Source organism: Columba livia, chromosome 17 (genome assembly GCF_036013475.1).
Source record: "Columba livia isolate bColLiv1 breed racing homer chromosome 17, bColLiv1.pat.W.v2, whole genome shotgun sequence".
Taxonomy (NCBI): domain Eukaryota; kingdom Metazoa; phylum Chordata; class Aves; order Columbiformes; family Columbidae; genus Columba; species Columba livia.
In genome coordinates, this window is record NC_088618.1 from 851,212 (window position 1) to 876,720 (window position 25,509).

At 49.0% G+C, this 25,509-nt stretch overlaps 1 protein-coding gene across 4 annotated transcripts in view; it reads left to right on the top strand.

Moving 5' to 3' along the window:
- GALNT9 (polypeptide N-acetylgalactosaminyltransferase 9) overlaps positions 1–25,509 on the top strand; it is a 395,114-nt gene that overhangs the window by 11,134 nt on the left and 358,471 nt on the right. The window contains exon 1 of one of the 4 annotated variants that reach the window (XM_065033317.1): positions 22,110–22,259. The exons of 2 other annotated variants lie outside the window; for them this stretch is intronic. The gene's annotated coding sequence lies outside the window, so the exon portion shown is untranslated. Of the gene's footprint in view, positions 1–22,109; positions 22,260–25,509 lie in introns of those variants that run through there. One more of the 4 variants, XM_065033320.1, reaches the window with a different exon arrangement.

The window sequence follows — 25,509 nt, forward strand, 5'->3', positions numbered from 1 at the left end:
AGGCCAAGACTGGTGCGGGTATAATCTACATTAACTCTGTTGGCCTCTGTGGGAGATGCTAAACCCTGTCCCTGTGTAATGCACTGCTTGTGTATGTAATAAATATCCCAATCATTTCCCAGAGAAACGACATGAAGCAGGGTAACTGCTACATTTCTGCTCTTCTTCCTCTGCTTTTAATTCCTTGCTTGGGAGTGAAAGAGAGCTCATACTTCTTATCTTTTCTTTTTAGCACTTTTGGGATTATCCCAAAGCCATTTGACATCAAAAGGACCCCATGGGTTTTAATGGACACTGACGTGGGCTCTTGAAGATCCGCCTCAGGCAGAATCAAAATCTTTACAGAAATCTGAGTATTTGCATTGCAGATATGGCACCAGCAAAAAAAGGAACTTGTCCACCTTAAATTTACAGCATTACAAAGAGCTGATTGAAAAAAAAACAAACCACCATCTTGTAGGAGTCATACAGCTTAGCGCTGGACTTTATGTGCAAAGACAAGGTGTGTATTGTTTGCCCAATTAAAAAGATAAACCTGTAGCCCACAGTCAGCGAAACGAGCTGTGAAATGAGTGATGACTTGCTGAACAGGCAGGTGCACGCACAAAAGCATATGCAAACCGTTCTACTTATCTAAGGACAGGCTTATTGCCTGGTCATCAATTTACTCTGAGGTGGCTTTGCAAATTTGTGGCCTCCTTTGTGCTACGCTCTCAGATAAGGTGTATCCGTGGTAGCATCCCCTATGCTTTTCTTGCCTTCTGGAGCAAGAATGGTGATCGAGAGTGCGAAGGAGGGAAGAGATAAGTGGAAAGGCAGGGGTTTGTGGGGGAAGCTGGCCGGGGGCACCGTGGTGGCACCGCTCACAGTGCCCGGTCTGGGTCGGGTTCAAGGGCGCTGGTGCTGCTGAGCAGGTTCCTCCCCGCAGTGTCCCGCGCAGGAGAACTGCACCCAGCCCTGGAATGAGGGGACATGAAACTTCTCAAGAAATAACTATGATTTGATCGTAACTCACTAAATTTGCTGCTCCTGATCTTGAGTAATAGAGTAACGTGCTTTTTAACCAAGTTTCAGGAAATCTGAAGTTCATAAAGCAAATGCATCTGGTGGCTGTGCTTGCCATGGATTTCACAGTCCAGCTTGGCTCTCTGATATTGGTCTCCAAAGAACATTCATTTTGAAAGCAGGGGTGAGAGCATGTCTGAGACAAATCGGTTATCAAATTAGACTGATTACTGATTTTTTTTTTTTGTAACACCCATTCTGTGAAATTCCCTTTTCTCGTTCCTCAGAGTCTCACACTAATGCTTCAGATCTAAGCCCTGCCCAACCTCAGAATGTTTCCCGTTCTGGCCCCTCTCAGTTTAGGAGAACTGTGGTTCCCTCCCAAAGAGCCCGCGGTTGATGTGAGGCAGCAGAGCTGCTGGAAGCAGCTGCACTTCTGACACAGCGAGAGGAAAAGGGCTGGGAAGAAAGAGGGATAATCAGCCGAGCTGAAATGTCAGGATTTTGTCCTTTGGCTTGCTGAACAAAGTTTTATCGCAGGACAAAGAGAGAGAAAGGACTTCTGGTTACTGCCTCGAATGCTTTTTAAGTGGTGTGGATCAAATAGGAGGTTTTTTTTAAGTAGATGAGTGTGTGCATGTGTGCCCATGGGCAGAACGCAGGGGAGGTCTCTAGAGACTGATAGCAAAGAGGGCAAATACAAGATATTCGTTATCGAGTGAATACAAATGTTTAGCTGCTGTATGATGGAAAAGAGAAAGCAATGCTGTTGATCTGTAAAGGGTCTTGTGACATCGACCTGCATGTCCCCTCCAGCACCAGTGGTGCTGCCCCCCCGCAGGTCCCTGCCTGGGCACAGCGATGCAGGAGAGCTCAGTGAGGCCTTAGTCAACAAAAATCTGTGGAAATATGTCAGATGTTGCACCACACCTGCAGAAGGTCTGTCACGATTTCTTTATATGTCACTCCAGACAGAATAATGATTTTATAAAGTTCACTCTGGGACTGACCCCGTTATCCCAAGGTATCAGTGGCTCCTGCACTAAAGCACATGGGCAGGGAGGACTTGCTCCCTTGAATGCTGCATATAGTAACTTTCTGAGAATCAAGGAGAGGATGGAGAAAAGACAAGGGGACTGAGTGTGGGCCAGCTCTGGGGTGATGTTAAACCCCAGAACTGCTTGATCTGGGAACTGTCATTGATGTACCCACAGGTACGTTAACTGACCTTGTACTTCCAGTGCTTGCATTTGCTAATTGTTATGATATATATAATTTTATCCATAGTCAAGTGTCTCTGCTTCTGATGGGTGAAAACTGCCATTAAAATTAAAAAAATGGAAGCCTCCAACTTTATTCTTGACTTTGCATGTACTTGCCTGTAGCCATATATTCTGTATTGTACTCTCTGAAAAAATCACGTGCCATTGCTATTGCGCGTCGCTAGTGGCTGCGGGTTTTGATGAATCTGAGTTACGACCGCAGCTGCAAAATACCGTATGGTATTCATCATGTGGGGATGTGGTTCTCATAATGAATTCAATTAAACTGTGTGTTAAAATGCGTGGTGCGCAGCACCGCGTCCCCGCAGTCGCAGTGTTTCCAGCAGCTCTGTGCTGCCGACTCATGCCCTTCGCCTTGCAGGGTCGCTTCACCTTGTCTTTGGTTGTCTCCATCTGGTGCTAATGCTGTTGTACCACAGTGAAGGTGTTGCAGACTGAGAGGTGAAAGGTGCTGCCTGGTGCTGGTGCAGAACAGGATCCAGGGCTGTTTGGAGGGTGGGGGTGACCCCGTGTGATGGAGGGGATGTTTGTGTTCTCAGCAATGACAAATGGAAGGAGGGACAGGAAAGATTTGGGAGCAGGCAGAAGTTCTGTCTGCAGTAAGAGTCAAGTCATGGCGAGACATTCACAATGGGAGACAATCTGCGGGCTGAGATTTTTATTCCTGACCTTTGCTCTAGGGAACTGAACGGTGCAGTCATCACTTCATTCCTCCACATGCAACGACACAGTTTTCAAAATCTATCCTTAGCTCTTAGGACCTCTGGGCACTCCCCACCGCAGCATTGGAAACAAATCCCTCACACATACAGTAACCGTATTTTCCTGCTCCCGTTTTAGAGAAGGCTGTGAGCTCCCCCTGAGCCGGATGCTCCGCCGTGCCCGGGGTCTGTGAGCACAGTGATAACACAACCGCGCTGTGGTCACCTCTGCTCCTTTGTGAGCCACGGAGGCACTTGTTCTCCCGGTAAACAGGGACTGCAGGCTGAGGGGGGAAAAGAATAGATAAAACTGAGCCCCACTGCAGCAGAGAAATCAGAACAGAGATCTCGCTTTAGTGAATAAGAAACTCTTCAACTAAGAAATGGTCCCTGGGATGCATGTTCACTGTGTCTGCAAAATGGGGAATATGTGGCATGTGTATTTATTTTTAAGAAAGTAATAAAGTACCTTGAAAGAAATGTTTTAAACTGTTCCAACAATCCACCAGCTGTTTGCAATTTTGCACAACTGCTGAAGTAAAGTGCTGTTGCATAGATACTGCTGTAAGGAATTAGCTCCTTCAAACGTCCTTCTGAGTCTTGACATTGGCTTATTCAACAGCCATCTTCAGCTGAGGATCTTTAACTTGAAAGATCATTTCCCCGTCTGTTACTGAACACCCAAATAACCTTTCCCAGTGTAAGCAGTCTCCCCTCCCATGGCTGGTCTCAGGCACTATTCCCTGTGCTCAGATTTTCCTGGAATTTCGGCTCTAACCGAAGTTCCTGGGGGATTTGTTGCAGGTCACTTTCCATCTGTCTTGGAAATGTTTTGGTGAGATGCAGCTGGATGAAAGATTGCTATTTTCAAAGAATTAACTTCAGGTGACCTAGTGGAAGAGCCTAGACTCCCCGTTTTGTTATTTTCCTTCCAGCAGTTTGTTTCACTGCAAGCCCTCAGAACAATTCTCATCCCTAGGAGACATCTCCATGGGGTTAGACAGCGACTGAGCCTCAACGCAGCCGTACGGAGCAAGGCTGTGCTCACACAGTGAGCGCGGCTGCCATGGCCCCAGGAGCCCCCGTCCCGCTCTGCAGGTCCCGCCATGTGCTGCTGCCACTGCGTGGGGAGCCCTCAGGGCCTGGCTGTGGGTTTGGCTGGGCTGGGGTCCCCGTGCGCCCAGGCAGGCGCTGCGGGAGCTGGGCCGGGCTGCGGGAGCTGGGCCGGGCTGCGGCAGGGCCCTGGGGCTCGGCTGACTTTGCTCTGTCCGTTCTTCCAGTCCTTGGTGTAATGACACCCCAGCTGTGCCAGGCACGGTCTCCAGTGCTCTGTCATGAAATGAGAGAGGAGGGTTTTTTCCAAAAGCTTTAAAGGTGGTTGGACTTGCCAAACCCTCCTTGTTGCAAACCGAAGTCTTTTGGGGACGACTGCGCTGCAGGCAGCGACGCTGCTCATGGCGACCCCTCTTTCCACTGTGCTGCTTCACCAGCCTGCTGACCCGAGGAGCTTTGTCTGCTGTGAAGATGTTCTAGAGATGATCATCCCATTAGGAAACCCTGGCTGACGAGGAGCACGGCTGTGAGCCCGAGCTGCTGTTTGTCAGAGGGTATTGAAGCACTTGTTCTGTGAGGATCACAGGGACATTTGTGGCTGTGGGTGTAATGGAAGTCTTGGCAATTGATGGGGAGGGGCGGTTGAGCAGTTTTGCACAGGGTCAGCTCTGCCCACAGGCACAGCAATGCAAGGAAAGGTGCACAGGGAATGGTAAGGGTGGAGAAGAGCCAGCTCTGGTGTTTGGTGCGGCCATGCTGAAGAGCAGCTCCCAGGACAGTGGCTCAGAGCAGGCACATGCGAGCGCACCAGCAGCCGTGAGCCGAGGCTGGAGGAGAAGCCGGCACACGCGGGTGCACCAGCAGGCATGAACCGAGGCTGGAGGAGAAGCCGGCACATGCGGGCGCACCAGCAGCCATGAACCGAGGCTGGAGGAGAAGCCGGCACACGCGGGCGCACCAGCAGCCATGCACCGAGGCTGGAGGAGAAGCCGGCACACGCGGGCGCACCAGCAGCCGTGCACTGAGGCTGGAGGAGAAGCCGGCACACGCGGGTGCATCAGCAGCCGCGAACCGAGGCTGGAGGAGGAGTGAGGCAGCAGCCTGTGGAGGAGCTCCCTGCCTGCCCTGCAGCTGGGAAACGTGGTGCTTGGACACCATCCGCTCGCTGAGAAGCAAGTGGGATGTAGGAATATTCACATGACCTGCATTTTGATAAAAGTGTCTTGATAGAAACACATAGGCAAACTGGAAAAAGAGTCTGTGCTGAATGTTATGTTTGCTTGGGACCGTTTAAGTGCTGCAATGAAAAGTGCAGCTAGCCAGTGCTATGTCAAAAGTGTGGGTGAGGGCTGGTGGGGCTCTGGGTGTTCTGCTGGTCCTGCTGCCAGCACTGGGAGAGACCCTGGGCAAGCTGCTCTTGGTTTTTATGTGACAGGTCTCTGCCACAACCCTGGCTCTGCACACTGTCTCTCTTTAATCTCTTTATGTGAATAAGCAAGATGAAAATACTTAAACATGAGCATTTCTCAATTGAATGAATGCGTTTCTTTCCCCCTGGTCTGAATCACAGAGGAAAAAAATTGTTAGAGCTTCAGCTGCAATGGATGTAAAGCTGGTATTACACCTCGTAAAACAAGTGGTACGGACTGGAGCCGGGTATAATGCTGAGTGGGCAACTCTGCAGCTAAAGTGCGATGGATTGGCTTGAGCTGAGTGTTGAGGACCATCAGTCATGTGGTTTCCAAGAAACTGAAGACTGAGACTGAGAAATGATTTGCATAGAAAAACTCTGTGACTACATCAGGAAAAAAGTGCATTTGAACTGCGCCGGCCTGGGCAGCACACTCCTAAGATGCACTTTTTTTTCCTTAGGTAAACAAGTCTGTGTGGTTTCTCCAAATTCCTGTCCTGCCTCCAAAGGTAATTTCTGTGAAGGATTATGAATGAGAAACAAGTTCAAACTAGGTTGTAATTTGCTGTCTTACAGCATTCCCAGGGGTCTGGGGCGGTTTAGCTGCCATCGCTGCTTTCCCAGTGCTGAGGCGGGCTGTGTGCTGCAGCCGAGCACAGGAACGGCTCTTTACCTTGCAATTAATCTGTGCGACAAGATGTGTCTTAAAGAAAAAAGCAGCAGCAGAGAGGAGTTTCCTTTGTTGCTTGTTTATTCTTGAAACGTGCTCTGTGCACATGATGCGTTTGCTGGCTTCATTCTGGATCTAATGCAAGAAATTGGCACAGTCTTACTCCTGCGGTTCATTTTGAATACAAAAAGATCACGCTACGGTACTTGACACATCTCTAAGAGCAACATCATGACACTGTTGACACTGAGTGTTCACTAATGGCATCTGCTGCCAAACTCAAATGTGAAATGAGTGGGATAACAACAGCAGCATTTAAAAAACTTAATTCAAGGGAGCGTTTAAAATTGTATCAGGTCTACCTGGCACGGTGGAGTTGTGAACGTGGGGAATATTCAGTTTCCTCTGCTCGGTCCCGGCGTGGCTGTGCAAGCCCAGCACAGCTCCGTGCCCGGGGCAGGACCCGGCCGTGCCGCGTCCGCCATGGAACGGCGCTCCTGGCAGCTGACCCAGGGACTCCGCTCCTGGGCTTTTGGCTTGTAAGCTAATGCTAAATTATTGGGCTACTAATGGTCTTCAAGCAGTTTACAGAAATTTTAGAATATATCGCTTTAGCTTTTCAGTCAATAAAAGAAAAAATAATAACATAAAATGAAAATCAAAGTTCTAGAAATAAACATGAGTGAGTTCATCATTAACTAATGATCCGTTTGTGAGGATGCGAGCAGACAAGAATTACTCTGCCATTGCTGTGGACATTTCTAAGTGTGGATGCAGTTTTATCATTTTAAATCTTCTCCACAAATACAGCTATAGTGTAAATGTTTTATACAAATGTAACTTCACGCACACTTTTGCCAACACAAGATACTTTCCTAAAAAGCACTCGTATTGAAATATTTGTACAGAAATTTGGTAGGTTTTAAAAGACGTACTTAGTTCTGACACCGTGAGTCGCTCATGTGGTGCCAAAGTCCCAGGAGATGGTGCCAAAGGAATTGTAGGGAAAGGCAGTTTTCGTACCAATATTTCCTCCTCTGCTCCCTCCCCGTATGGAACTGTGGCAGAATGAATTAACAAGTTTTGAGTCCCAGTGGGTTTCAAGTGTCTGTATATCAACAGCACTCTGAATGTTGGAATTTTTATTTGGGGGAAGGTTATGGTTTTAGATGTTTTTAAGTGGTTCTGCTCACAGAAATACGCTTTGAGGACTTCGGGTGCTCGTTTGGGGCCAAAGGATAACAAAGGAGAAAGAAAATCTTGTATCCTCCTTGTCCAACCTGCAGTGGAAATCCTGAGCGGGGCTTTGCTGCGCAATCTCAGCTCAGTGTGATGATAATATGTTCCTCCAGTTGTTAAGTACAGCTAATAAAGTTGAAAAACACCTTTTGAAAAATGATTAGGTAGATAATAAAGTATGGCAACTCGAAAATATGCATTCTTCATGTGATGACTGCAGATAGTTTATCACCTTCTGAGTGACACTTCCATTTATAAATATTTATTCTCTCCAGTGGTACTGATAAATCTTTTGAGCCTATAAGCCCATTGATACATACACGGTAATATCATTTGTCTTTCCAATGCATTTTATTTATTATTGACTAATTGCCTGCCAGATTGTAAATATGATAGGGGTGGCATTGTGCTTTGATTAACTGTATGTTAAAGTACCCAGAGGAATTTAGATCTAGCTCTGAGCAAAGACATCCAAGGCAATAAATTGTATATTTTGAAATCAGCTATGCAGTATGGAGCTGCAGCGCTAGTTAAACAAGCCGAGCAGAGGCCTTTTCCAGAGCAGTTTATTTTGATTAATGGGTTCCCAAAAGCCTCTTGCTGCTGTTTACAATGAATTTGCTGTAATATTTACAATAAACTGGGGTTAGTCAAGAGAGTTTTAATATACTTCAGCAGGTTACTTGCACTTCACAAACCCGGGGCGAGAAGTGCTGTGCGGAGTCCAACTGGTGAATGTTTTGTCCGTCTCTTTGGCACACGTGTGGTGTTGCGTGCTTTTTGTTGTTTGGTTTTTTTCTTCTCTCTCCCCCTCCAGGTCCCCTCTTGGACATTTTCTTAACCAAATGTTTAGAACCAGCTTAACACATCTTGAACCATCTACGTGATGACTGGAGATCGTTTATCACATTAGAGCTGACACACCATTTATAAACATTTATTCTCCGTGGTGGCACTGATGGATGGGCCGAGCAATGGGCCACAGGCTGCGCCGACGTCCCCTCCCGCGTCCCCGAGCCCCTGGGCGCGCCGGAACCAGCTGGGCGGCAGCACCTCTTGCTTAACTAACTCCATCAAAATACTCGCTATTAGGGCATGCAAGACCTTGTTAACCAGCCACTCTCAAATATCCTGGGCAATGAAATTCCATGTTTTCCACAGCACAAAAGCTGTAGCAGCAGGAGGTGTCCGAGCCAGGCGGTTCTTCACACCCCCACAAACACACACACTTGCTCACATCTGCCTTTTCATATCTGGAAACCAGAAAGACCAAACATTATTGTCCTGCCCAGATAACGATCCCTCTGTGGGAGCTGCTGGCCTGATGTCTGGCCCAAGCTGGGTGACGTGTTCACCCGAGATGGGCGACGTGTTCACCAGGGCCGGGCGATGTGTTCACCCGAGATGGGTGATGTGTTCACCCGAGATGGGTGATGTGTTCACCGGGGCCGGGCGATGTGTTCACCGGCAGCATTTTGGCTGCAAGGAGCTGCCAGCGGCGCGGGCACCACCAGCCCCTCCGCTCGCTCCCTCTGCACTAAAAATTGAGCCGTTTGTCAGGCCGTGTTTATGCGCCGTGTAATTTGACATAAATTCCATTGTAATTAGCACCCGCTAATCACTGTCAGTAATGTTAGTTAGCTAATTGTACCTTGGGCATTAAAAACCAAAGCAAACCCAAACCTAGTACATAATTTTGTTGCAATAGATGAAATAGCTAAACGTGTGTGTTCTCCGGAAGGATGTGGCCAGGAAGACGGCAACACGTGCTGCCATCCCCTTCCGAGCTCTGTGGAAACGCCTCCCTTGGGGACCTTCTGGACCTTTTCCAGAGGTCTCGTAACCTGAGGCTGTGGGGCGGTTTGTGGATGGTGATTTGTAACAGGCTGAACTTTGCAGGACTGGTGCGAGAAGCCCCCAGGATCAGAGAGCTCCAGAGGCAAAACTGGCAGCGAGAGACAGGGATAGATTGTTCTGACAGATGGGACAGGACAAGGAGGGGTTTGGCGTTTCCAACTGGGGGAAATTATCGTGTTATTTATTTATTTTTTTTGTCTAAACACATTTCTTTCCGCTTCAAGAGAACAGGAGTGCTACCATCCAGAGCCGCTGCAGCAGCCTCTCCTCCATGGATGCTGGATAATCTGGCTCTCTTTGATTTCCGTTATGCTTTCCAGTGGATCAGGGATGTAATTAATTAATTGATTTTTGCTGCTAGTCCCCTAATTAACACTAAATAAAAATTCATGCCAGGGTTAATAGCTTTAAAGGTTGGAGGCAGGAGCTTCTGCTGCTCAGGTCTGTTGTCCGTTTCGCGGTGCATTTGGGTTATATTCCCTGTCATGCTTTTAATTCCTAATCAATTGAAAGTTAATTTTGTTCTTAACCAAAAAGGATCCAGAAACAGGCTACTGTTATGTAATTGGTTTTGTTTTATGGCCTTTACAGGGCTGTGTTCCCAGCACAATTGTAGCAGCACTGGGCAAACTGGGAGAGCGTGGCAGGGACACGAACCGGTGTAACATGGTCCCACAAACGGGGAGATTTATACTGTGGACAGACCTAAACCTTGTGCTGATAAAAGCTGTGCTCTTTGCTCTTTATTGTACCAGACAATTACCATGTAGATCCATTACTTAGTATTTGTATGATGCTTTGAGGATACGGAGCGCTAGGTAATATTATGTGTAGCCCAGTGGAAGTTTACTAACAAAAGGTCAGCTCATTTTTATCCATTATCTCTTACTAGACAATAAAATGGCAACAGACTAGAGAGAATTATTGAAAATATTGCTTTATGTGGTGGTAAAGTGAATTATTTGAACAATCTCGCTCCCTCATGGGAGCAAGAATTTTGAAATGCCTCTGAGACCCGGGCTGAGCCTGGGGAAGGCGGCCGGCCCCGTACTGCGACTTGGGGGCCTGGCTTTTGGGAAGCCATTAAACCTTTGAAAATGTCCCCGTAAAATTGACCTGAAAAAAACAAAAAACATTCTCTAGTTGTCTTCCCCCCACCCGCTTTTTGTTACCAACCTCATTCTTTGGTCCGATTGGAGCATCAGTTCTGTGCTCTTACTCTGATGATCTGCTGCTCGTTTCCTTCTCTGTGCAAACAGTGTGCTCGGGAGGCTGCCAGCCTCCAGCCTCGGCCGTACCAGTGCTGGTACATAGCGCAGATGATAAAAGCCAGTGTAACAGAAAAGAGGTCCCAGGGAGAATACAAACCATGACAAAAGAAGGAGGAAGCAGATGGTTAGGTATTAAAATGCAGTAATAAAATAACATCTGGCAGAATATCACACACATGCACTGATGCCCATCTGAAGAGTGCACTGATTTAAGTAATATGTTTCTCATTTTGGTGCAATTAACACCAAAATTTGCATAGCAAACAGTGGCAGAGCACACAGAAAATTCTTTTGAAAAATATAATCCAAATGTAAAGTCTCTCCTACAAGGAGATTGGCCGGAGCAGACACCGATGGCTTCCTATACGGTGGTGTAAAGCAATTAATGAGTCATACCTTCCTGCCGGCCAGAGAACCCATTATTGTGTTTACATGCAGCCTGGCAGATGTACTTGTTTGCAGGCTGGAAATTAAAAGATAAAAGAGGAATAGCATTTGACCAAGTGGAACATCGCTTCACCCTGCGCCACAGCGGGAAGGATGCTGAGCAGACTGGGCAGAGCTCGAAGCCCCGTGCAGCAAACCTGACAGCCTCGGCGCCTCTCCCAGGCTTCCCGAGTGCCAGCTGGGAAAGAGAAACCTTGGGGCTGGGTTTTTCAAAGGAAGTCGGAGGGCAGGTGAAATCCCTGCCTGGTTTAGCAAGGCACACGGCAGCACCAACCACCCTGCAGGCAGTTAGGCTGTGTTTTTCACAAGCCCTGACCTGCCCACCAGCCAAGCCCAGGGCCAGAGGAGGCTGATGAAAGGAAGTTTAATTTGCATTGCTGAGCACATTTGTGGACGCTCTGGGGAAGCTGGTGGTGGGAGCACTGGGGAACGGGGTGGCTGGGAGGGAGTTGGCCATCAGTGCAGGGCTGGTTCAAGCCACGCTGCCCCCAGGCATCCCCCCAGTGTCCCCTCTGCCTTCAAGGCCATTAGCAGGGGACGGTGCTGCTCTGTGGTGGAGCTCTCACACTTCTTCACCACCACCTTGGATAACCCCTGGAGGAGTGAATATAGCGACGGGAAGGGTGAGCGGAGCTGCCTGAAGGCTCCCAGTGCAGCCCCCCCAGCAATGCCTCCCTGGAGGGGCCCACAGCTGCCCACACGCTTTGCTGCACGGGTGTATCTGCAGTTTGGAGAGCTACCGTGTGTCTTGCATGCTGGAAGTAGCATCTGGAGCACTTGGGGGTTTTCATAGAACGTCATAGAATCGTTCTGACTGGAAGAGAGCCTCAGGGTCATCGAGTTCAAAAGAAAAGCAGCATGGGAAGAGCTTTGCGTCCGTATACCTGCCTGTTCCTAGCAGTGCAGGAGGGATGTGGGTGGCAAACATGGGTCCTCAGCTCCGCCACAGCAAGAGGGAAGGACACAGAATTCCCCAGCATGGGGAAAGGCTCTGCCGATGATCCAGAAAGGTGTGACCACCCGAGCCGGGCCTGGCTGCTGTAAAGTCACGTACATCGCATTTCTCAGTGCAATTGGCCTTTGCGGTGCGGTGCAACGTGCTGCAGCTGGTTTTGCCTTTGCGGAGCGGCCGGGCTGGCCGAGCAGCACGTGGGAGTGCAGGGAAGGGAAAGTGTGTTTCTTTTTGTTTTGTCGTGTTCAGTGAAAGGCCTGATCTTGCTTCTTTTGAAAATGGTGACAATAGCCCCATTGATTTCCTTAGAAGAAAGGAGTGGGAACATGTCTGAAGTTCTTCCTTCGAGAAAATGGAATAAAATGTGATTTCAATACACCTTTATTCCATTTCCTTCTGCTTTTTGTGTAGGGGTTATCTGCTGGAAGTCTGCGTCGCCCCATGCACAGAGAGATCCAGAGTTTGACACAAGCCCTTGAATGCCATCATATTTTAAGTGAGAATGCAGTGATTTACTTCCATCAAGTGCAGCGTTTAGGTCATGTGGTATCCACTTTCCCATGGCAATCTTTACAAGCAAGAATAATAAGGATGTTCTTTGGGTGTATGTTTTTCTTAGAGCAGTAGCACATCTAGGACACTGACAGAAAAAGCTGAGGGGTGTCTGAAAGCTAAAAGGATATTTACAGGTGGAAATGGTTATTTGTATTAACAGATATGTGCATCTCTGAGGAATAATAACAGGCAGTATTTTGCAGTTTTAGGGACTGAGATGCAAACAGCAATCTTTTTGCAGTACTTAATTGTCTTGAAATCTGATTTCCAAAGGTGGCAGCCTTAATTTGGTTTGTTCTTTGCTGGAGATCCCCTGGGAGTGTGAGCCTCAGTCTCCAATAAATCAGGAGAGCAGCGTGCACTGTGGGCTGAGTCTCAGGCACTCTGGGGATCTCTCCCTCCTCCTCAGTGGGCTTTGGATGGAGCCTTTGACTCTAAACTGGATATTATTAGAACAGTTTTGATTCTTATTTCTAAGGAAATACCGCATTTAAGACAGTATTGCTGCCAAGCCCAGGAAGCAGTGCCTGCTCTGCAGTTCGCTTGCTCCCACCTTGGGCCAGCTCCTCCCTCTGCCAAACTGCACCCTGTACAGAGGTGGCACCTTGGATCTCTGTGAACCAGCAGTCGTGGCTCAGGGTATCGTGGTCCCATGGGTTCCCAAACATGCACGGCTGCACGAGCACAGCTCCTGAGAACAAGCCAGCATCCCTGCCAGAGGAACCCCAACCAAACCTGCACCAGCGTATCTCTGGCCCAGGGACCCCTGCAGTCAATGAGCTCTTTTGGCTGCAAAATCTCACAGTGAGCACAGAACCTTTCCTTTTGCTGGATTTCTGCTGGGTTTAGACACTCCCCTCGAGCGCAATGGGACTCTGATTGTGGTGAGGAGCGGGCGGTGGGGTGGATGTGGAAACGTTGGCAGAAAACTCGCCTGTTCCAGCTAGCTTTACTTTGGTTTTCCATTTCCCTGGGTTACTTTCCGAAGATGGTTTAATTTCCTATGTACTGCTTGTGTTTTGCTTATATTTCTTCTCTTCAGCCTCCCTCAATGATATCCTAGTGCCTGCTTTCTCAACAGTAATAATAATAATAGCTGCAATATATTTAATAGCTACCCACTGCCAGCCTCTCTCAGCCTTCTCCGCAGATTCCCCAAGGTGCCAGATGCATAATGTATTTCCCAGCTAGGAAACAGACCTCGCGAGGATCTGCTCTCTCCAGAGCGTTCTTCCTGGCAGGCGCAGGCTCGGGCGCGAGCGTGTGTGCAGCGGGAGAGGGGCTTTCCGTTCTCTTCGTGGCTGTGGAGCGCCAGGCTTGGACAGACGAGGTGACCCAGCGCCAGAGCTACCTGTCCCCTCCGCAGAGGCACCGGTGGGACGTTCGTCCTGGCCCCCGCCATCCACGTCGGTGAGGAGTAGGGGTGCGGGGACAGAGATGGGTGATGCGAGGGAGATTTTGGTATGAGAAAGAGGGAAACGCAGAGACCAGTGTAGGAAGAGCCTGAATGAAGAACATCTCTTAAATCTTCTCGTGGTGAAATGAACCCGACTAACCCGGGCTGAGCAGAAGCACCGTGAGGTGGCCAACCTGACCCGTCACAGGCCCCGATCTGACCAGCTTCCCGCTCCATCCTATAAACATTGCTTGATGTGAGGGCCATGGTGGGGTTACTCTTACCTTGAATTTTAATCTCTTCAGGAAGAAGTAACTCTTTTTTTTATTTATTTGGCTTTATGCACAAGCAAGGAATGATTTAAAGCAATTTGTTCATATGAATTTCTGCACTTTCTGATGTTCTTCAGGACAGGATGTTTTAGAGAGGAGAAACTCAGCAAAGGAGTCACTGAAGGTTTAATAAAAAATAAAGTTAAAAAAAAGGAAAGAAAAGGCCATGGTAGAGCTGGGAAATGGACCCAGGAACGGTGACTTTGAACTACGTGAAACTGGTTGCAGTGCAGTAGTGTGCTCGCTGCTTTTGCTTGGTTCTCAGCCACAGCTTTAAAGTTTGGCCAACAAAGTTAAGAAGTCAGGAGGGGGGTAATTTTTATTCTTCAGATGAGGAGATTGAGAAATCGAAAAGCCTGGTGCTCACAATAACTTCTTATTGCTCTTTATTTGATGGAGTGACTCATATAGCACACAGCTTCAGGAGCAGGTTTGGGGAAGGCTATGGCTGGAAACACAGCCAGCTGTAAAAAGCTGGCCATTTCCTACACAGCATCTACTTCAAAAGAATAAAATAGATGTCTACTTTTTTCTATCCCAAAAGTCACTGTAGAAGCAGCTTTCTTTTGTTATCTCCCAATAAATGTGTCTCTGTAATAGTGGAATTTACTGCTGGGGGTGTGTGTTTCTCGCCACCGCTTCCCCTTACAAAGGAGCTAATCTATCTTGTGCTGGGAGCAGGCAAATGATGTCATGTTTCCTGTATTTCAGCCTATTTCCAGCTGCTGCAGAGAGGCAGGGCTGGAGGTAAACATTCCGCTCTGCGAGAGCCTCCGGCTGGGCAGGGCTGTGCTGGGTTAGTGCTCCGGGGGCAGACCCACGGTCACGGCGGTTCTCTGTGACACGGCCGGGCCAGCCTGGGGGGCAGCCTGATGGCACCCTGCACCGAGCAGACCAGGCACGCCGCGATGAACCGGCCGGGATGCGGCAGCGCTGGGGAGCCGGGACCCTCGTCACCATGAGCCGTGTCCCATGGGCAGCGCTGGGGAGCCGGGACCCTCGTCACCATGAGCCGTGTCCCATGGACAGCGCTGGGGAGCCGGGACCCTCGTCACCATGAGCCGTGTCCCATGGACAGCGCTGGGGAGCCGGGACCCTCGTCACCATGAGCCATGTCCCATGGACAGCGCTGGGGAGCCGGGACCCTCGTCACCATGAGCCGTGTCCCATGGGCAGCGCTGGGGAGCCAGGACCCTCGTCACCATGAGCCGTGTCCTGTGGGCAGCGCTGGCAGGGCCCGGCAAGTCGGGACACTCTGCCTTGGCACAGCCCAGCACAGAAAGTTTGCAGTGCACTGCCTAAACTGGTTTTACTTCCAGCGAGAGAGTCCTTGACATTCATTAAGGCTAAATTCACTCTCACATTTTAATCAATGAAATGGAAAAACAACAAACCAGGAATGCATAAGCAAGTCTGCCTTTTTTTTTTTTTTTCACTATCAGCAGCCTATCAAGCCCAGGATAACGCCCGCCTGCATTCCGGATTCGCCCAGGCAATTATCACTAATTCAGATTGAATAATTATGCATGCAAAGGCCCGTCTGGTACCTGCCACACGCAATGACTCAACCCGTGTGCAGGTGCATGTGTCTGCTCCCGTGCGCACCAGCGACGGCTCCTCCCGTGCAGCGGGACCGAGGGGCTCTGGATCACCCGATGGAAAATTCAGCTTGTTCCACCACGTCACTGCCTTGATCCCCAAAGACAGGGCTGAGTGCCCAGGGTTTGCAGAGGGGAGGCGTCGTGCCCTTACCCTTTGAGCTGTGTGCTGGGTGCAGGGAGGATCGCTGGGGTGCTGGGGCCCTCTGTGCTGGGGTGGGCTGCTGGAGGGCTGGGGGTCACAGCAGGGGTGCCTTCTGAACCCCGCTTTCCACTGACCACACCTCGCAAGGCACAGTGTCCAAAGGACGGGTGCAGTCTGAAGCCTCACTTTTCCCTGTTGCATTGGCAACAGCCCTTCCTTGGTGAATTTACACCCCCTAGTGCTGTCCCCTTCTCCAGGAGAGCTGCCTGCACCCCACAGCTCTGCTGCCTGCACCCCAGGGCTCTGCTGCCTGCATCCTGGTGTCTCTGTGACTCTGTCCCTTGCCCATGTACTGGCAGAACATGACTTTCCTTATATATTATACATTGAGTGCAACACAAGAAAATAAAAATGAGTAACAGCTTGTTTCCTAGCCCTGGATGGAGCAAAAATGTTGATGAATGGACAGATGACTTTCATGAAAAGGAGCATGAATAATTTGCAATGAATAATATTCAAGTGTTGCCTTTTTTTTCCACTCATAAATTGCTTGCAATTTTTCCCCCCTGAGCTGTTAGTCACCAGAGCAAATACAGGGCAGCCTGGTGAAGCATTTGCTTTCTGCCTCTCTGAGCCGCAGTTAGATGCTCTGGTCACTCTGATTGATGGGGAAGCTGGTACTAGCAAGTTCCTTTGGCTGACACCTTGAGGTTCCCGGGGCTTTGCTTATATTTCTTTCACGGTGATGGCAGATGCTGAAAAAGCTGTTTGTTTGCTACTGTTCATAATTTATAAATTATTGCTTTTACAAGTCCCAACTAATGTTGGAGCTTGGCAGAGACACAGGTTAAGAATGAATTACGGGGAGGTGGGAGGTGGGACAGGCGCGTCCCTCTCTGCGCCGTCCCCGTGCCTCCAGCAGCTCGGCGCAGCGGAAGCGCAGAGGCCGGCCCTGCCCGGTGGATGGTCATCTGCACACGAGCTGCTTCTCATCTTGCCTTTTTCTCCTTGAAATGCTAACGGTCACGAAGAAAACCTCACCCCTGCGCAAAGCTGGTGCGTAACCCTGCCCTGCCTTCACCCGCTTGCTCTGGGCAAACTGGTGCCAGGAGAGGGCAAGTGATGTGCCAGTGGTCACCGTGTCATGACCAGGTTTCCAAGTGACAATCCCAGTCTAAGTTATTTTGGGATCTCTCCCTCATCTCTCCAGTTTTCTGTCTCTTTTCCATTGGCCTGTTCTAATCAGCTGAGATACCTTCCTTTTTTCTTCTTTTGCCTGAACTCAGAGTGATATGAAGGAATCACCTCTCCTTCATGCACATGATTGCATTTTAAACTTTAATAGCTTCCATCCCCTTTCCTCAGAGGTGCTCTGCTCAGCTGAAGGTGTGTACATTGCTCTCATGGTTAGGGAGCAGCCAGAACACGATGGAAAAATACAGTCTCTGTACCAGGTCTCCTGTGTGACAGACACTTCAAACTGAAGCTGCACTTCTTTCTAAGCTGAACATAGGTGAGGTTGAGGTTCATCTCACAGAGCACCTACTGACATTATGAAGCTGTACAAAAACCTAGTTTGCCTATGAAAAAACTGGAGTGTAATGTAGCTAATGCTAATTAAGAGATAGCTTAATAACGTGCAGTGATTTCTTCATAGATGCCAACAGAATAAGCTCAAGGGGAGACAGTGAAACACACCCACAAAACCTGCTTGTGCTGTCACAATCTCCTCCAGAGCACAGAGGAATGTTTGATTTCTGGGTGTGTGTCTGCAGGGCTGGCGACAGAAAACAAAGCAGTCAAGCTTACAGCAACTCTGCTGATTTTAAACTAAGTTTTTTTTAATGTTTTGAGTTTAATGACTTATTTCCTCTTGGTGTCTCTTTGACTAACCACGGCCTTTCTCTCGGTAAAGGGCGATGGCTTGGAGATTTGAGGAATGATCTGGGAAGAGTCATTTGTTAACACGGGTCCCAGAAAGGGAGGTTAAAGCCCAAATGACTTCCTGGTTGTGAGATATGTGAATTATTAGCTCCCGGCTGGATAGCCTCTGTTATGAACTTTGATGTGACGAACTTTGATGTGACAGGAGCTTTTTTAAAGGAGTGGAGAAAGGATGTGTGAGAAGTCTCCAAAAATCAGAATAAGAGGTTTTTAGTTTATAGGCTCTGCCTTTTTCTCCCTTGGTGGAGTTGTCTTTTCTCAAGGCAATTAACTACATCTAAGGCAGGGATGAGCTGAGGTTTCTTCCTTGCCTCTCTTGCTGGAATAGGCTGAATGACCAGGTTTATTGAAGCACTAAGTGTGAGAGAGATGTTGGGCAGAAGTTTAGACCGTTCCTGACATCAGGGGGAAAGCAAATGAACATGCCACTGCAAAATAACTGCTTGTTGCCTAATGCAATTGCCATGTTCTTAAATTGCCTTTATTCATACCAATAATGCTATGGTGAAAACTCACCCGTCACTGAAAAGCTCCTTGCTGAGCAGTCCTTCTGATACTGCACGAGGGTCTTCTGGACCCTGGTGTTTGCCGCCGCCCTGGGGACGAGCCGCCGTGGTCCCGGTGGGGTGGCAGGACAGCCCTGCAGCACCGAGCTCCTCCCCACCTCCCAGCAGCTCCCCCGCTTCTCCGGCCATCCCGGGGGGGTGGGGAGGATTCACCCTTGGCTGTGGAGCAGAAGCGAAGAGCTGAGACTGGAACCCAACCCGCGGTGGATAAAATGCTGGAGAGGTGGGCTGGTCCCAGCTAAAGCCTCCAGACCACCTCTAAGCAGCAGCTGGCTTCGCTTACCGCCCCAGCCGAGATGAATGGCATTCCAGTGCTCGCCAGCAGCCCACCGCTGCTTCTCCTTTTACAGCTCTGGCCTGATTACACCAAGCGGTTTAGCCTCTTGCATTTGCTTTTTGATGTCAATCCAGCCGGGAGGGCGCATTGGGGTGGGGAGCTTGAACCGCACCTTCCAGTGTGAAATCGCAGCGGAGGGTTTGCAGCAGCAAGCGGTGTCTCCGTGGCCGCTGCTTCCTCTGCCTCCTCTGCCTCCTCTGCCCAAGAGTCTCCCTGTGGAGCAGTGAGTGAGTGGTTTGCTCCCACCCGCCAGGGCAGTGCCCGGGCAGCACGGCGCACACATCCACAGCACCGTATTGCAGGAGCAAAGGGGGCGGTTGGACAAGATTTAAAGATGTGATGCACAGTCCTATAGGAGGGGCGTGTGAGAGAGATTTTGAGTGCCAACAGAGCAATATACATTTTTGGCTGAATTATTTGCAACTTTTTTTTTTTTTTAACCACAAGCATTCAAGACTATTGACAGTTTTCTGTAATTTGAAGACACCTTTGCTCTGCTGCCAGACCTCCAGCAGGCTGCAGGGCACGGCAGCTCCGTCTCTTCAGCATCTGTCTGTGGGGTGATCCCACGCTCCCACACTCAGGCAGCTGCTCTCAGCCCTGCAGATGGGATGTGACAGAGGCTGGAGAAGTACTTTGCAAAACTTCACCTTTGGGATGCTCATGTTTAGCCCAGCTCTGAATTTTTCTTCTATTTTTAAATAGGAATAGACGTTGAGAATAAAGCATCCATCCCAAATGAACCATCACCAGGGCTTGTACCCAGTCCCTCAGGTAGTCTCTTGCCAGCTGGTGCCTTTTTCAGCACAGTCTCTTGCAATGGTCATGACGGCCTTGTTCTGTTCTCTCTGTATGAAGGTCCCTTTGTCAAGCAGTGGGGTGGGAGGAAGCCTGGGGAAGCCCTTTAGCCTGCCCCCCTCTTCTGAGACAGGAGTGATTTATACCCACACCTTCCCAATGGGCATTTGTCCAACCCACAGCACAGGACACCCAGAGAGGAGCATTCCCCTTAACCTGCTCAGGACAAGCACATCATACAAAACAGTCCACGGTGTACCGGCGCTTCCTCCACACATTAACATTTGAAGGTCTAATCTGAAATGTCTTCCTTTTTCCTCTGCACGCTGGAAAGCAGAAGAGCTGAGTCACCCCCGAGGAGACATTTCCCACAGCAGATGTTCTGCCATGCGATCCCGCTATCTCTGGCAGTCGTGCTGTGGAACGACCGTGTCACTTGAGACCGAGTGCAGATAACACGGTCCCATCCCTCCCGCCCACCGCCGCACTGAAGATAAACTCAGCGTCTGCTGCAGAACAAGCGTCAGTGAACCCTCTGTTCCAAAGCATCCTTGCCTGTCCCGAGACCTCACCTCTGGGAGGTGATAGTGTGACAAACATCCTGCTAGGTTTGGAGTGAAGATCTATCGACATAAATCATCCAAGAACCATCCGGTCGTTTCTAACACTGTGACTCCTGGGTGGCTTTCCTGGCTTTCCTCTGGCCCTGAGTGTCAGCTTTATGCCAATAATCTTGCAGGACAGTTTACGAGGTCTGACCTCAGTCCCCATTTCTGTTATATATTGTCATAGTTTAAAGCAAGTCACTTAATTATCTTGTTCCTCATCTGTAATATGAAACTGCATTTTTGCTCCCTGTCACCTACCTGCTTTTTGTGGGTCAGGTGTGGGCCAGGCAGGGCTGTCCGGTGCGCAGGTGTCTCAGCAGTCTGGTTTAAACTGATAAAAGCTTTGGGTAATCAGCTTTTGGATTTGGGAATAAAGGTATTTCCATTTCCCCTGTTCACTGCTAACCAGACTGTGAGCTTTGTGAGACTTTCTGCAATATTTAAATCCCAGACTCTTGACTTAGCTGATCAGGTGAGAACCTTCATTCCTGGGTTTGTGGTGTTCTGTTTCGCTTTGGTTTTGTTTTTTGGGGGAATGGGTGGTGTTCTCAAGGTACCTTTTAAAGGTACATCACTGGCACCACTGCAAAAAAGAACCAGAGGATGATATCGCCAGGTGGCTGGAATCTGCTATTTCTTCAAACATGGAGATATTTGGGCTAATGTGGTGACTTTCCCCAGACTCAACTCATCAGTTTTGTGATGTGGATGGACCCGTGCAGAACCAGTGCCGAAGCCAGGAGAGAAACTACTTTTCCTGCCTGCAGACCAGCTGAAATTTGTATGTACCTGTTCAACACAGAGCAGAGGCAAAGAAGTCTTTAAAGAACCCGCCAACGAAAGCCAAGTCCTGCCAAAGGCACCAAAGGCCGAAGTCTGGGGCGGGGGGGGGCCCGCTGGGGGCAGAGCGGCAGCTGCCGGCGCCGCGGCGCTCGAGCTCTCTTGGAGCTGACGCTCTCAGTATAAGAACCGAGCCGCAGCGGTTTCCGTCGGACAGGCTGCTGCTGTGGAGCTTCGTATCTTAATAAATGTTCTTCTGTTGTTACCTAATCTGTTTACGGGCTGGCACAATTCATGTATTGGGTATTAAGAAATAGCATCTGGGGAAAGTAATATATACACATTTAACAGCAGCGTTTTGGAACCCAGAAAAGTTAAACCTCTCCATTCAGGTTTCCCCCTGGGTGCTCCAAAACTGTGGCAAGAGTTAAAGTAAGTTATGTATATGTGTTGTCCTGTATCAAAGGAGCTACATTCATGTCTTTCATTCTCAGCCTCCACCTCGTCCTATTCAATTTACAGTCTAGACTGTTTAAAAATATCTACTGCCTTTTTTTTTTTCCTATGGGAAAAGGGCACTTGTGAGACAATGCGCTCAAGTGGAGATTACCTGATGTGTTTCATGTTGGTGCATGATAACAGGAGAGGTTCCAGCAAGCTCCGATATATAATAAACTGTGAAGGCATAAATTGCATATGATTAAACCTTTGATGGTGGGCTGTTAGGAATTCCCAGTGCAACGTGCCACATGCCTTTCACAGCAGCCCTAACAATGCCACTGCCAGACTCGTTGGCTCCAAGGGGTTAATTATACATTATGGATGAAAACAATGCAAGGATGCTTGTTAATACTCAAATCATTGCCTGGTAACCCTGGGTAACTCCCTGACGCTGCTGCCAATTTGCAACACTCACCTGGGGCAAGATAGGAAAAGGCTTGTCATTCCTCACCCTTTCCACTCTCCTGCCCTCCCCTTGCTGGGTTTTTCCTATTTGCAACACCAATTTGCTTGTCAAGGTAGCTGACAGGTGAAAAGCCTACCTGATTATTGAAACTGTGAGGTCAAAAGAAATTGAATCCATCTGTCACGGGTGGTAATTTACAGCTGAGGAGCGGGTGGGGGGGTTGCAGACCGCCATGGGGGCTGGGGAGGAGGTGCTGGGGAGCAGGAGCCTTGTTCTCAGTCTGAGCACCAACTGGGACGGCTGCTGGGGTGGAAGTGGCTGGTGGTTGTTCCTCTCCTCGTGCTACTGACCCTGGGAGCCTGAGTGCCTTTTATCCGCCAGAATCCAGCGCTGATGCCGGAGAGGTAAGCTGAGATGTGCTATCTGTCTGAGCGGTGGAAACTAAGTGCAGGTGTGCCATGAGGAAGCTTTCAAGAACTTCTGAATTCTCTGGGATTTTTGACCTAGATTAACTTCCACCAGCCTGGGATGAAGTTAGGCTTTCAGCAGTTGCAGGCTTTGTATTTTTGTTCTTCTAAAAATAGCTGTGATGAAATGAAACCCAAGAAACTCTACTCCAGGCTTCCTCTCCTGTTCTGGGTGAAACCTGTTTCACTGTGTAATTATAAAGCTGAGTGGATGCTCCCTGTTTATGCTGATAAATTTGCCTACCTAGACACACCCTGAATGTAACCAGAGTATCTGAGTTAGTGAAGACCTCCAAACGCTGGTTCCAGCGGACTCATTGCTGTGTATGTCTGGGATGTTTTCAAGATGAAGCTGGAGTTGAGCATTCGAGCCAAGATGAACATAGCAAACCTTGATAACAAATGTTGCAGCTGCTGGCTTTCCTCTTTTTTTCCTCTTATAACAGGATGGGGTTTGCCTGGAAGCCTCCTGCCCTGGTTCTGGGGAGCCCTGCGGTGCCAGCGTGTGGGGCTGCCTGGGCTGGGTGAGCGGTCTCTCAACGTGGGGGATTTCGGCTTACAGGGTTTACAGAATGGTCTGTCCTGGTGTCTGTGTTGTTCCAGCAAGAGTGAATCAGGCACCAGCGTGTGCAGATCCCAGGGGTTAGTTGGGAGCAAGTACAGACCTTCTGGAAGTTGAGCTAATTGAGCTGAAAAATGTTGCTAGTGTGTCTGTGTCCCCACGCAGCAGCTAACCCCTGCCGGAATCCTGGCAAAGCCCGGCTTGAGGTCTCTTTCCAGGCTGAAGGAATGTTTGATGGTTTAAAGACAGGATAAAATGAAGACTGGTGGGAGGGAGCCTACAGTAAATAAGACTCTGACCTTATCTGAAGTGTTCCTGTGCACTGAATCCAGCCAAGGACTCTTGAATAAAACAAAGCTGAAGTTTCTAGGCCAAGCAGGTTTTGAGATATGGCTCTACGATAAATTGTTAGAGGAATATTTCAAAGGCTGAATTGCACCTCATTTTTCAAAGTCCCATATCTCACAAACACCTTGTCTGATCTGCCACAAATTTTGTCAATAAATTATCCCTTGGCTACTGATCGCGTATGTAAAGTCTTGAGCAAAGAAACCTCCACAAATCTTCATTCTTATCTTAAACGCCTCCCTCCCCAGGACGCATCTCCACCTCCCCAAGTATTGGCACAGCTTTTGGGGGGTATTTATTAAAAAAAAAAAAAAGAGTAGAAGGGCCCAGGAAGGGAGAGAAGGAAGCGGCTGTAGCTTTGGGAGTGTGCGCTGTTTTCAAGTTCTTTATTACAGGGAACTTGGATAAAATAGGAAGTTAGAAATGAAGGATTTGTGGGTGAGCTCCAGGTGAAAGGGAAGCAAAGGAAAAGGGAAGGGCAGCTGAGGCAGGAGCAACAAATGAGGCCAGGGCAGCAGCTGAGCAGGGAATCAATACTGCTTAAAGTCACCCCCCATAGTTTTTATTTGGAATAATTAATCTCAAGGCATTATGGCTCTCTGGCAAATGCATTCTTAGAAGAAGAGCTTGATAAATCTGTGCTTCTAATGCAGAGACATGGATAAGCACTTTTTCTTCTTTCCCATTTGTCCACCGGCAATGATCAGTCTCTTCTGCCCGGTGTCTCCATCTGGACCTGCGAGGGAGTTCTGAGCTGTGCTGGCAGCACCACCCAGCAACAGTGGGACAGTCACCCTGTCCTAGAAATTGTTCTATGGCATTATAAGGACTCAAATGAAATAATCATTTAATAACAAAGTAGAGATTTTAGCACGGCTGACACAGGGCGGGGAGCTCAGGCCGCGGGGATCTCTCCTGTCCGTGTACAGCTGCTGTGGGACTAGAAGTGAAAATCACAGGGTGAGGAGGAGTGAGCAGAGGGGGCTGGTTACTCATGAGGACTTTGACCAGCACACTGAGGGATGTTTTCTTTCCCCTTTTAGTTCCCCTTTGACTATGACAGTGACAGAGTGGCTATGGGGGAACAGAGGGGACCATGTTTTTGGCAGGGTGTATCTGGAAGCTTATATGGGAAACTGTTTGACACAGGCTGTGAGATGCAAGAAAACCCTCTGATGGAGTGAGTGTGTGGTTTTCTGGGAAAGCTCGGTGTGAGTGGAACTCCTGTGGTGGCCCCAGCCAACGCGAGTCGTGGCTGCAGTCTCTGCAATGGCTCTTCAAAAGGCTTTAGGTGTTGTGTGTGGTTTGGGTTTTGTGCATTTTGTGATTTTTCTCTTGTTTTTCTCTCCCTTCCACTGCACATGTGTCAGGAGTTGCTCGGAGCAAGCTTTGTGTTTGTTGGTGGCATGTGAAACAGTATCTTCCAGGAAACATCAGAAATATTTTATGAAGTGTAGTAATAAAAATATCCATGTGGTGCGGCCCATGCAAAATAACACTTCTGGCCAGGAGCAGTATGTATAGTTTCTGTAGTGCACAATTATTCCATGAGAAACCCTTGCAGATGGATTTCATCTCCTTGGTATTTCAGTATCCATTACACAACCCCCAAGAAGCTTTCCTAGGGCAGCTGAAGTAGTTATCTGTGGCAGACCTTTCCAGCTCGGATCAGGGCTGCTCTGTGCTCAGCCTGGATCCAGCCCAGTGCTCCGGGAGAGCCCCCAGCAGTCATGCTCAACTGGTTAACGGGGGGCCGTGGGCCCACCTGTAGGGCTGGAGCTCCGTGGGTGGTGATGCTCCCGATGGGACGTGTGGGACCGAGGGCTGTGGGAAACCACTGGGGAGGTGGTGGGGAAGTCCTGCAAGAGGGGCTCTGCTCCCTGGGAGGACTCTGGGATGCTGCTGACCACCTTTGAAGAGAAGAGAAAGATTAGAGCATGCCCGTGGTTCATTGACTAATTAATAGAGCTCAGATATGGGTTTAGCTTTGTAGCTTTTGCTGCTGTGCTCTGCAAGGAGGTTGCTGCTTGCTGGTTAAGACTCCTCCTGGGGCAGCAGGTACCTTTGCCTTTCTGCTGGTGTTCTGAGGTCTTCGGATATGTGGTTTGACAGGATGTGAGCAAGGCTAGAATGCCCAAAGGACAAACTGGGCAGTTCTTCAGGCTTGGCTTTTCTAGATCTGATGAGTGATTGCATGCAAATTACCCCTAATGAATGTTAATTACTGGGAGAGTTACATGTTTTGCTTGATTCTTTTTTGGCAGCTTGTACAATTGT